At 35.6% G+C, this 13,034-nt stretch overlaps 1 long non-coding RNA gene across 1 annotated transcript; it reads left to right on the forward strand.

Moving 5' to 3' along the window:
- Positions 1-9,934: 9,934 nt before the first annotated feature.
- Positions 9,935-11,410, forward strand: LOC126814346 (uncharacterized). The gene is made up of 4 exons (XR_007677539.1): positions 9,935-10,009; positions 10,313-10,393; positions 10,778-10,879; positions 11,195-11,410. It is a non-coding gene; the product is annotated as an uncharacterized LOC126814346 (long non-coding RNA).
- Positions 11,411-13,034: the final 1,624 nt, after the last annotated feature.

Raw genomic sequence — 13,034 nt, forward strand, 5'->3', positions numbered from 1 at the left:
GGAAACAAATGGCCATATTCGAACTACTAAATGTGTTAGTGTGTTACTTTTAGTGTAAATCCTTCATTAAATTCTGTTTTATTTATCCTGGGTGATCAAATACATTTTTTCAAATCAAAGTCACATCTAGAAAAGCTTAACTTTAGACTTTTGCAATCTACTGGAGCCAGTATTTGTCCAGGGAGTTAATTAGTGTTGGATTTGATTGACTACAGTACTGTACCTGTTATAATTGTTTCAAGAAATCAGAATATTTATGTTACTGCAATTTATTAATCAGAAGCAAGATCGAACATTGAAAGTGTGTTTGGCACTTTTATGGATGATTACATGTACACATGTCATAGGTGAGCCCTATATTGATGGTGGGGGTGGGGGGTCCATCTGGTTCATTCGCAATTGCAGACAAAACAACCCATTTTTCTATATAAGAATGGAATTTGACTGCTTTTAATTACAGTCAAGTGTTATTTGAATTCCTGTATATATTGTAAGCTTATATATTATAGTAGATGCCAATTTTTATTTCTTCCATCTGGGCTATTCCCTGACAATTCAGAGCTAGTTTAAATTATTTAAGCATTTATTCTTAATATTTCTGAAACCTTTAAACAGTTCTCATCCTTTATTTCAAAATATGTTTTTTCATTCTTAATCTTAGCTAACATTATCCATGATCATTATTAAGACAGCAGGCCAGGCATGTTTTAAGTATGTTGTTATGTAAAATGAATGATTTTATTAGAATTACACCTATAAAAACAGTGGCCTTGTTGTATTCCTTGCAATCTCCCTTGATATGAAGGCATTTTCCAGTGAAATCGACCGGTCCTATATCCTTAGTTAGTGTCGAAAAAATGAAGTGAAATGAAATGGGGTTTAACGTCCTACTGTCGAAAAAACCTGACTTGGCCAAAATTTAACCCCGCAAGCTGATTGGCAAAAATTTAAATAGCTGCGCAGGATCCAACTCGCACCGACGCAAATATGGCTCCGCACTATAAAGAATTTCTGGCCTATTTCGAGCTTAAACTATTAAATTTACAAATTTTATTGGAGAACTTTGTTGACATATTGATTGCACGATTATTGATTGTCCGATATTATAGACCGGTTTAGCGGGAGCGAAGGTGACAGGATTGTCAACCCGAGAATTCGGACTAAATGTTATAATCACATCCAGGGATTTTAAAGGCCCATATTACTAGATGTTGCCATCTACATCCTTTAGGTCATTTTCTCTTTCCAACTAAGGATCATAAATCAATAAATCCCAGTCGAATCTCAAAGTTGAACCTAAGCATTTTGTTGAAAAGCAGACTTGTCATTAAGTTAAATCAACAAATGAAATGAAATGGTGTTTAACGCTCTACTGTTCTGCCCCGGCTGGGATAATGGAGACGGGCATACGCCATAAGTGTGTATTAGGAAACTTTTGCCCGATCAGCGGCGCTACGACCTAATCTTATATCGAATTCCAACTGCCAAGGGATCTTTTACGTGCACATCAATGTGTACACAGTACCTGTTTTTTTTCGTACCATCCGAACGACTAGACAACTGTCCTTGTCAGGCCCCCGTCCTGCACCACTGACAAGAGGAAAACACGCCATGTCAACAAAGGGCCATAATTCAATAAAAAGTAAGCAGAATGCCACGAAACACGACCTTGAACTGTAACTATGATATATATACAGCAGCTTCCTACCCCTCAAGTTAACTTAACATAATCCAGGAAAACAGAAATTCCATTGATTTGTCCACAAAGAGTTACAACTCGAGAAAAGAAGCCAACACTGATAAACAAAATTTCAAAAACAAAATCTGTTTAAACTGCAACCAACAAGGTTTTCGGAAAAATAAGCATATCAAGCACAATCAAATTCACTCGATATCTTTTGATCCTCATTAAATTTAGAAGTTGGCCGATACAATATAATAGAACGTAATGAATGAAAATGCACATTAAGTAACCTGAACGATATAAAAGATGAATTTCATTTTATTTAAGCTGCCCTTGTTATAATGAATTTCGTGTTCAATTCACCAAACCGTACTTTATACGAAAACCGAATATGTTCAAATTAATTCAATTATTAAGTACGGCATCAACATCAGAACTACGGAACCTATCCAAATTCTAAATTTCTGCTGATAAGAAAAGAACCACTCTATTAAATAATAATTAATTTTGGCACAATACCCGATCTAATAAGTATGTTTGAATGTACTGATTGTTTCTGTCATGTTTAAATCTTTGTATCATATTTAGGCTATTAATGTCACTCAATGTATTTACACCCCACTTCTTTTGTCTGTTTGTTTGTATTTACTTGCCATGTATATATTGTTTGTATGTAAACATACATTATGGAAGAGCTAGAGCTGCCTATTGCAGGTCTTGCTTTAGGCCTGAAATGTTATCTAAATTATTAATTAGACATTAATTAACGTACCCTGACGATAATCAGCTCTCAATGCCATCGCTAGCCTGCGATATTTAGCGGATTGGAATATATTTTTTGAACCAGCGGCTGACAGGCAGGATACGCCCATATTTTGCAAGAGATGGATAGAGAACAAGCTAAAAATAAAAAAAAGATTTTTTGAACAATCAGGGGCCATAATCCAGAAAGTTACGATCTGAAATGCGCAAATATCAAAAGTGACTCAAGATTTTTGGAATATAAAGATATGTTTTAAGTTTAATCAAAATCGGATAAAAATTGTGACCTCTATCTAGAGGATCCATAACCTTTGTATTACATACTTAAACACAATTTGCGTACAGAGACCGGCCATTTTGTCGGTCATTTTCATTTCGATTTTCCCGAAATTCCATTTCAACCTTCATTATGGTGGAATGGTGATATATATAGAGAATCCACAAGCTAAAAATGCAATTTTTCGACCAATCAGGGGCCATAATCCAGGAAGTCACGTTCGGATATGTGTTATTATCAAAAGGAACCAAGATCTTTATGATAAAAACATACATTTAAAGTTTCATCCAAATCTGATAAAAACTGTGGCCTCTTAGAGGGCCCACAACCTTGATATACCATATTTTTACACTATTTGAGTAAGAAAGGCGGCCATTGTACCCGTCATTTTTTTTCTGATTTTCACGAAATTCAAACTCAACTGTCATTAGTGTATAACTGTGATATATTCACACGCTTTTTGTTAAATCGGATAAAAAATTTAACCTCTATAGGGACCACAAGCTCGAAACGCGATTTTTCGTACAATCACTGGCCATAATTCAGGCAGTTACTATCTGATATGCGCGAATATCGACAGGAACCAAGATCTTTGGGATATAAACATGCATTCCGAATTTCATCAAAATTGGATGAAAATTATGACCTCTAGCGGGTCCACAACCTTGATATACAATATTTTACACTATTTGCGTACAAGGGGCGGCCATTAAGGTGTAACGGTGATACTAAAACGTTTTTTTTTTAAATCGAATAAAAATTGTGACCTCTAGAGGGGCCACAAGCTAAACGCGAGATTTTTCGTATAATCAGGGACCATAATTCAGGAAGAAAGGATCCGATATGCGCGAATGTCAAACAGTATCAAGATCTTTGTGATATATCAATGCATTCCAAGTTTCTTCAAAATCGGATGAAATTTGTAACCTCGAGAGGGACCACAAGCTAAAAACACAATTTTTTTGTACAATAAGGGGCCATAATTCAGGAAGTTACGATCCGATATGCGCGAATATCGAAAGGAACCAAGATCTTCGTGTAATAAACATGCATTTCAAGTAATTTTTCGTACAATCAGGGGCCATAATCCATGAATTTATGGTTCGATACATGCCAATATCGAAAGGAACCGAGATAGACCTACATGTATATTTCAAGTTTCGTCAAAATCGGATAAAAATTGTTTCCTGTAGACTGTACACAAACAAATTGTGGACGGACGTCCGGACGGACGGACGTACGGACAAGGGCGACGACAATATACATGTGGGCGTATAAAAACAATTAATCGCAAAATTGGATAATCGAGACTTTGTTGGTTTTTTTTATCGCACTGACTTTAGTTATGATGATCGAGGCTAGCCTAAAATTCAAAAGCTAATATCTAGGTTCAGAGTGGAGCAATTTGACTGGAATTTTCAGCATATTATTATTCTATTTACGTTATCTATTTTTTAACTATTATAGCGAGAACTGTGAACAGTTTATCTAATCTCCCATAATGTCTCTTTATGTAACTATAATGTTTGTGTGTTATGTTATCTGATGAGGGGGCCACGGTGGCTAGTTGGTTAAGACGCTGGCTTGCTAGCCTGGAGGTCGGGTGTTCGATCCCTGCATTGGCCGAGTTAGTTCATCTGGATTTTTCGACGTGGTTTCCCCTTGTCAGTGGTGCAGAACGGAGGGCCTGACAAGGACAGCTGTCTAGTCCTTCGGATGAGACGAAAAACCGAGGTCCCGTGTATATATTGGAATGCACGTAAAAGATCCCCTGGCAGTTGGAATTCGATATAAGAGTAGGCGATAGTGCCGGTGTCCGGGCAAAATTTCCCTCATAGCACACTGTATGGCGTATGCCCGTCTTCATTAGCCCAGTATAGGAGCAGAACAGTAGGACGTTAAACCCCATTTCATTTCATTTCATTTCGTTATCTGATGAGTCTGTAGAGTTAAAGACCTAAAGAATTAGAAACGTGATCTAAATGGAGCAAGAATAGTGGGCTCTAGAGGGTCCACAAATTTTGTACATATTTCACATTTTGCATAAAAGACAGTGGAGGTTTGAAGCACACAAAATCGAACACTTCAAGAAGTTTTGATCCTTAACATATATGTTAAGTTTCATATGAATCGGACAAACACGGTGACCAAATATAAACGTCCGGGCGTATAAAAAAAACCCCGGAATCCCACTAAACGCGAACTTGATCTGTAACTTTGCAATGTACCAAACAGACAAAAGCTTAATTAATAAACACAATCCTGAAAACTAAAATAAGAAACCTCCTCTAAGTTCGTCCCACCTTGTTTTGGACAAGATACTTGGGCATTTCTTTGTCACCACTGTTAGTAGCTTGGAAATCCTCTTTTTATATACCAGTTTTACCGATCACTCTCAATAAAATGTAGAAGCTCTAAAATATATACGTCGTATTAAAAGATTCATAATTGCAGATTTCATTTCCATATTTTTATGAAACGTAATCACAACACCATCACGGCCTTGCTCGCGAAACCTCACCTTAATGAGTTGCATGTCCGTTCTTAATTCAAAGACAGGTTACAGTTAAATATGTTACCGTTCCCATAATGAGTAAGAATTTTGTCGTTATCGAAATATCTTGAAGCATTTGTGAAACGTCAATTTTTACATAGTAAACAAACTATAATCAGTTTGTGTTTTTAAAATTAAAAGTAATAATGAAAATAGAACATACAAACTACATAGGTCATATAAAATAGCAGTGGTACACGTTTAGATAGCCAATTTATATATATATATATATATATATATATATATATATATATATATTGTATTATCTGTAGTGAAAGTAAGCATGTTAGGCATCCCATGGGGTATTCACGTATTCAAACTATCTGCCTTTGGTTCGTTGATTCAATCAGGTTCTTATGCTCAAGCGCATTGGTCGATAAAAATAGCACAATCATCAAGTGCAGATAATTTGAATGAACCCAGGGTATAGTGGAGTAGAATGGAATGAGACCACTGGGTATACCGAGGATAGCATGTTAGGGTAAATATTTTCGAATCGAGTCGTGAATTCCACTCCATATTTGTTTCATAAAATAATAATGAAGGAGTTTGGTCAACAACCCAAGTGGTTCTTATCCATAGGAATCTAAATAAAAACTGAAAAGGTAAAGCATTTTTGAATTTTCATAGATCATTAAATATTTACAAAGACGGTTCTTAGTGGTGTAACAAAACCCCTAGTACCTCGAGTGGATAGTAGTTTAAAATCGATTATTAATTTCAATAGCTATAAAAATAGTATATTAATGGTAATGACATCTTGGTAATGGTTTAAGAAAAAAATCAGTTAATTTAAAAAAAAAAGGTTTTTTTTGGAGAGAGATCTGGTAACTGTGAACAGAATTTTTGTAAAAATAAAATATAAGTTAACATGATTACAACTATTTTTTTGTCCCTCGTTTCATTTCGTCTATTCTCGGGAAAACAGGATACGCTTAAAATGAACTAAAGTTCGATATTTATGCGGTAGTCTTTACATTGTACATAATTAATAAATCTTACTTCAATAGTGTTTCTCTTGGCTTTATAGGCGCAATAACGGGATCCCATGCATCTGGAGCGTCTACCAAGTAACAGTGACGACTGTCACGAACCAAAAACAAGTTCCGAAATATTACATATTGTTTTCTTTTGTTATCTGTGTTTTGTTCAGAAAAATCTAAAATATAACATATTAATAAATGTCACCTATTGGTTGTTTTTTATCTGACAGTTTGTGAAGCCGTGTTGCAACCCCTATTGTAATAATTGCAATAGAATTTCTCTTAAACCCTATTGTAATACTAACCCCTATTGTAATAAATGTAATAAATTATTTCTTAACCCCTATTGTAATACTAACCCCTATTGTTATAATTGTAATTAATATGTTTTGCCATACAATACAATCGACATTTAATTAAGTTTAAAAGTCTATGGATTTTAATCAGTATGAATATAAGAATACTGGTATTCGTTTATACTGCATAGCGAAAACATGGTTAAAAGCCGTTTCGATTTGGATGTCTATTTAAACAAGCGGTCGCAATGCTATATAAGCCCACTATAATCCGTTAAAACCTTCACTAAATATATTGTTCTCGCAATACTCCAATGCTTCATACCAAATCTGAAATAAATCTGATAGGGTTCATAAACAGAGAATGACGAAACTCGATGGGTTTCATACCTTCCTGTTCCAAATTCATCACACGATAAACATAGTTACACGTTTACGTCAAATGCATTGGCCATAACCCAAGAAATTGCGGTCTGATACGCATCTTGGACCGTATGATCCTTAATATATATACATGTATATGTAAGTTTCATCTGAATCGGTCACACATTGTTGGCTCGGGGAATCCACAAACTTCGTACCGTTTTGAATAAAAGGCAGTTTGGTTCACGCGCATCAAACTCCAAATCATTCAATATCTTCTCGTAATTCACAATATTAGGGTTTTTTTCTAAATCAGACAAAGATTTTTGTGGCCTCAATATCACGCCACTATTTGCATAAAGTGCGCTGTAATTTTCACGAAAATCGTACTCATGCATTTGCGTGTATAATAAGGGCCCTCAACTATGTACGCTATTTTCGTACAAATATGAGCAATACTTCTGGAAGTTGATCTTGGCTAATCAACCAGTGGCAAATTTTTATGGTTGTCTGTTCCAAAAAAGTAGGTTCCCAAAAGATACAGATAGACTATTTCAGTCATATTGCTGATTGGGGTCGCAGGCCAATGTGATCGATTGGTAATTTGTTTGATCTCCCATCGGATGCTACAGTGCAATATGTGATGCCACCTTATATATGATTTAATCTGATGTGTATGTTTGTTTGTGATTTCTGCGTATTGTGTCTTGTCTGTAGATTTATTTATTTTTTGTAATTATGTGTGGTGCAGTCCTCCCACACTTGATAATATCTACAAGCTATATCTAATTTATGGACTTGCTAATAATCTAACAAAACTGAATCAAATAAAATGTTTAAATAATTAAATCGGGTAGCTGTGTTTAACTAACCACGTCAATTTGGTTCACCATTTCTCCTTTATTTATAATTCGATTTGCCCCCAAAATGTTGTTCTTGACAGTTTAGACTATTCCAAATGCATGTCTTTTTGGGGTCTTGTGTTTTGTCGTTACTTTGAAATGTATTAAATAATTTCGTAATTGACATTAATTAAATCCTTGGTTCGAGATCTGTATTTGTTTACATGTTTACATGACGGTTAATTTATCTAAAATGTATTCCTGTCTTCCAGGATGAAATCGTAAAAGTGATCAAAGACAACCATGGGACTCATAGATTAAGTGAATTACAGACTTTGGTTCAATTCCGTGATCTCTTGGAAGCTGCCGGTAGGCAGACGAAGTGACTTATCTTCCTACCGTAACCTATCGACGATAAGTCACTTCGTCTGCCTACCGAAGAAAAACTGTCTATTAAAACTGCCAATTAAAATATAATATGAATAAAATGTTCTTTATTTATCTACTAGTTAATACCTCGTCTTTTTACGCTAAATCAGTCTATTCTGTCGTAAGTTATTGCTCTTGTTTAATTGTTCTCGACACATCACGCCACACCCAGAAGTCTTCAACGTATGGGAGATTGTGGGCCAGTTGTCCACATTTCACATGGAACTGGACAATCAGAGACAGAAAACGTTATTGCGGTGTGGTTTCCCCCTGTACAGGACAGAAGGCTTTACAAGGAACAGTGTTTAATCATTCGGATGGGACAAAAAACCGAGGTCCTGCGTACCCATTGGTGTCCACACAAAATGAAGCCCTAACATGCCGTAGTGCTGCTGTCAGGGTAAAATGTCCCCCGTAACATCCCCTGAATTAATATATATATTATCCCATGTCTATAATATGTCCATATACTAATTTTTAAATTATCTTAGGGTGAGCACACTCAGTTACTTACGTTGTTTATATCAATGTGAATTTCAATATCTTATCTGTTAATTACATATAAGAATGATAAAAATAATGTATATATATACATTTGTAAAGTGTTTTCTGCCTATGCAATGCAAACTGCAGATTACAGCACCCAATAGCAACAATAGATCTAGTGGCATTGTCAGGTGCACATCTTTCACTGTCTAACCTAGTGGGTTTTCTCACGGTCCTCCGGTTTCCCCCCACGGCTAAAGACCCCTATACGCGCTAGCTAATTATTGAAATAAAATCGAATCATCTGTAAGTTGCGAAATGACCCCTCTCTCACTTATTTTGGTCAATGACTAGTCTATGGCCGTGTTTACCTCACATTTACAGAAGACCAGTGGGTCTTGCCACATGTTCAATAAATTCCGTGGATCACTGCCATCTCGGCATGTTCTGCACCGATAAATTCATTTCATTTTCTGGGATATATATGTCATGCCAGAAACGTGATGTATGAAAATCCCATTTCTTTGATGATTATCTGTAATATTTCCTACGCACATGACGGAAAAAAAATATATGTACACGATTTGATTTCATTTAAAGCGACTATGATACACACAATTATTCTTAACTCCTCAGTCGAAAGGCCTGGATGTGGCTATTTGACAATATCTGGACTATCAAAGTTAGACGTCATGAAATTAATATAAGATGATGGTATCTTTAGATGACTATGATTGCGCAAAGGTTACAGATTTAAATAATTTGAACCAACATACCTTTTAATTGGTATGTTCGCCTTATAGTCTGGAATATTATTCCTTTAAGTGGCATTTAATTAGCAAGTGACGAAGCAGAAGTCTATGAATAACAGTTGGGAAATGAGTAGATCAACTTTCCCATCGATATGACAGTGAATCATATGTTTAATATGATGTACGTGGATAAAGAAATGTAATATAAATGTTACTTGAAAATCTATTTAATAATTGGATTATGTTGTTAGGTCATTGGATGTTCAGACCCTTAGTGTAGTTACACCAAACCTGGTAAAGTACTTATAGCTAAAAAATTTGGAACCCGGTAGATTTTAAAGTACAATTGCAGAACGGTGGGAAGTTAAACCCCATTTCATTTCATTCAAAGAACACGAATTTTGTCACTCGCTTTAATGTGCAAATCCACCTGTTGTTACTCACGAACTACACACCACTTTTTAAAAATATATGACAGTATATATACCAGTACTTCAATCTAGATACTTTACTATTGACTCTTCTGTCATCTAGCCATCATGAGGTTTCTGGTTGTGTTTTCTCTACTCGCCCTGACTTGTGTAAGTATTACCAAGTTCCTTCTTATCAGAGGAAGATGTCTTTGTGATACGGAACTTTCTCTTAAACACACATTATGCAAGAGCTAAATCTGCCTATTGCAGATTTTAAAACTAATATAGCGAGAACTGAACACTCTTTATCTAATCTCCCTTAATGCCTCTTTAAATAACAAAGATAACGGTCATTAAAAATCAAGATGTATCTATATTCAATTTTAATTTTACAGTGCAATGTGTACAAAGTTTTTTTCTTCCAGTCCGATGATTACAATTAAATGCTTATGATTAATCTTTACTTTATAGGCTCAGTTACTACATCCCTTCTGGAATGGCGCCAACAGTGATCGTCATAATGGTTATCAATTTGAGTATCACAGCCGAAGCGTAAGTGTATAATAAAACGCTGTTTATTTTTAGTACAATATTTATAAGTTATGATTACAATTATTTTATTTTTTGAAGGTGCTAATAATGGCCCCTTTGATAGAAACAAAATTCTCTTCTAATATTTTTCTTTTCTAAAGCATCAACATTTTACTGAGAAAAAAAAATCAAAAGAAATCACCAAATAAATGCTCACAAATTTATACCTACGTAACCATGTAACGGTAAAAGAAGAAATAGAAGAAAGAAAAGCACCAAATAATTACTCAGTAATTATACTCCTATCTAGACTATTAATTAACTTTGATTGCAGACCAGTTTTGAGTGGACTAACAATATGTCTTATTATAAGAAATGATTAAGCATCATCACTTTATTTTATAGCATTTGTTGGTAGTTCGGGATACGAGAAACTGTTATTTGATCAATGCTGACAAGAGCCTTGTTGATACTTTCGTGGATAAGTCTACAAGAGACTCAGTCGAGGTAGGAATTACTTTTGATTTTAATTTATGTTTCGTCTAAGTAACAGAGCACTGTCATCGGTACTCGAGTGTCATTACCTCATAGAAAAGCTACGGTAGAAATTGGTTCGAATATCGGCATGGGCTGAAATGGAAATCGCTGCCTGGTCGTTTCGGTGGGATGAAAAAAAAACAAGCCCTGGCAAAAGTACATTTGACAGTCGACATTTCAAGAAACCGCTGTCTTGAAAAAAACCCCACCCTCCTTTATATCACTTATTATTCCTTATACATTTTCTATTATTGGGTTAAAATAATGTTTATATTTTCTTTCTAGGATGATATTATCGCGCATATTAAGAATAACGAGGGTACTCATGCAGAAAGTCATTTGGGTTCTCTAACTCATTTTCACGATATTTTGACTACTGCTGAATGTCTCCGACGAAGAATATACAGCTTGGAATACAAAATCAGCACAGCTACAACCCAACAACCATAAATATGTAAATTTGCGTAAATAAAAGGAAAATAAAAAATGCATAACAATAAATCTATGAACTCGCGTTGTATTTCAAAGAGATTCTATAAAATCGTTGGAAGTAAAACACTTCCAAAAACGATTTACAACATTGCTGTTATTTATAAATTCACAATAAGGATGAATGAAATTCGCTACCCAAACCCATAGAGCATTTTTCCAGGGACCCATAGATAGTCAGAGACGGCCAATAATTGGCCTAACTGATGATTGGTGGGGTGGTGCATGGTTCATGACTCATGCGTTTTAGTGCTTAATACAAGGACCCTTGCCCTGAAGTCAGTGACCCTTTTCCATGAATCAAGAGTCGTTCTTGCGCGTTTTCTATCAGCATTTTTTTTCAATTTTATTTCGGGTCGGACTCTGGTGCCTTCGGTGCCGCCGCCATAATCCGCTATTGAGCATGTCCTTTTTCCAGTCTCCTCCGCTAATCACGACAATCACCATTGACAGTGATTTGAGTCTCGTTTCTATGAAGCTATGGTTTCTTTCTAAACTCAGTTACTGTAACATGTGACACATCTTTGGAATAAAAGAAAGCTGGTACAATCGACTGTCTATATAATTATTAATTCCTCAGGTTAGTCAGTCTGGTTCTAACTAGATAGGAGACATATTATTTTTAATCAAACAGAGTACATCAATAAATATTTGATGTTTATTGGAGGCGGGGACGCTTAACTATGCCCACTCCTATCAGTGTACGACTGAGAAAAGGCCAAAACTGTAAACATTTACAACGGCGAATTTTGGTTGTAGCATTCGAAATCTCTAGTGTCTGGTTATTCCAGTCTACACCGATAGTATTTATTGCGCATGCTCTCCAGATAAGAATATTATGTCACCATTTGACATGACTTGTTGAATATGCTTAGCCTGGTTTTCCGAATTCCTTGTTACAAATGGCGCTGAAACGCATTATGGCACACGATTCGTGTACCAATGGTAAAATGTTTATTTTGTCTTAAATATTAGATATCAGAAGCCCATCTTTTACCGGTAAGATCACAACATCAATGTTGATTTAAATTGACAAATAATTCGCGTTTTGAATGTTGAAGATTTTGGATGATATTTAGTTAGAGACTTAGCTACTTTAAAGTAGAATTGGTCGGTTTGGCCAAAATTATTATTTATTTCGTAACAAAGACTGTCTTTTTTATTCGGTATGGTCGTAATCCATGTTAAACGTTTGATCTAGCAGGTTGGGGTGTAAAGCTAACGACTATCCTTAAAGTTATTCTATTTAATAGAGTATTCTCTGGGTGGCTAAGTGAGTAAGACGCTGGCTTTCTAGCCTGGAGGTCGCGTGTTCGATCCCTGCATTGGTCGAGAAAGTCCATCCAGATTTTCCGGCGTGATACCCCCTTGTCAGTGATGCAGGACGGAGGGCCTGACAAGGACAGTTGTCTAGTCGTTTGGATGGGAGTTGGAATTCGATAAAAGAGTAGGCCAGTAGTGTAATAATATTATGACCTTGACTAATAATTGTTTATAGATTCATAGTCAAGCACAATGAAATGAAATGGGGTTTAACATCCTACTGTTCCGCTCCTAACCTGGTCTAATGAAGACGGGCATACACCATACAGTATGCTATGAGGGCAATTTCAACTGCCAAGGGATCTTTTACGTG

The sequence above is a fragment of the Patella vulgata genome, chromosome 3 (assembly GCF_932274485.2).
Source record: "Patella vulgata chromosome 3, xgPatVulg1.2, whole genome shotgun sequence".
Classification (NCBI taxonomy): domain Eukaryota; kingdom Metazoa; phylum Mollusca; class Gastropoda; family Patellidae; genus Patella; species Patella vulgata.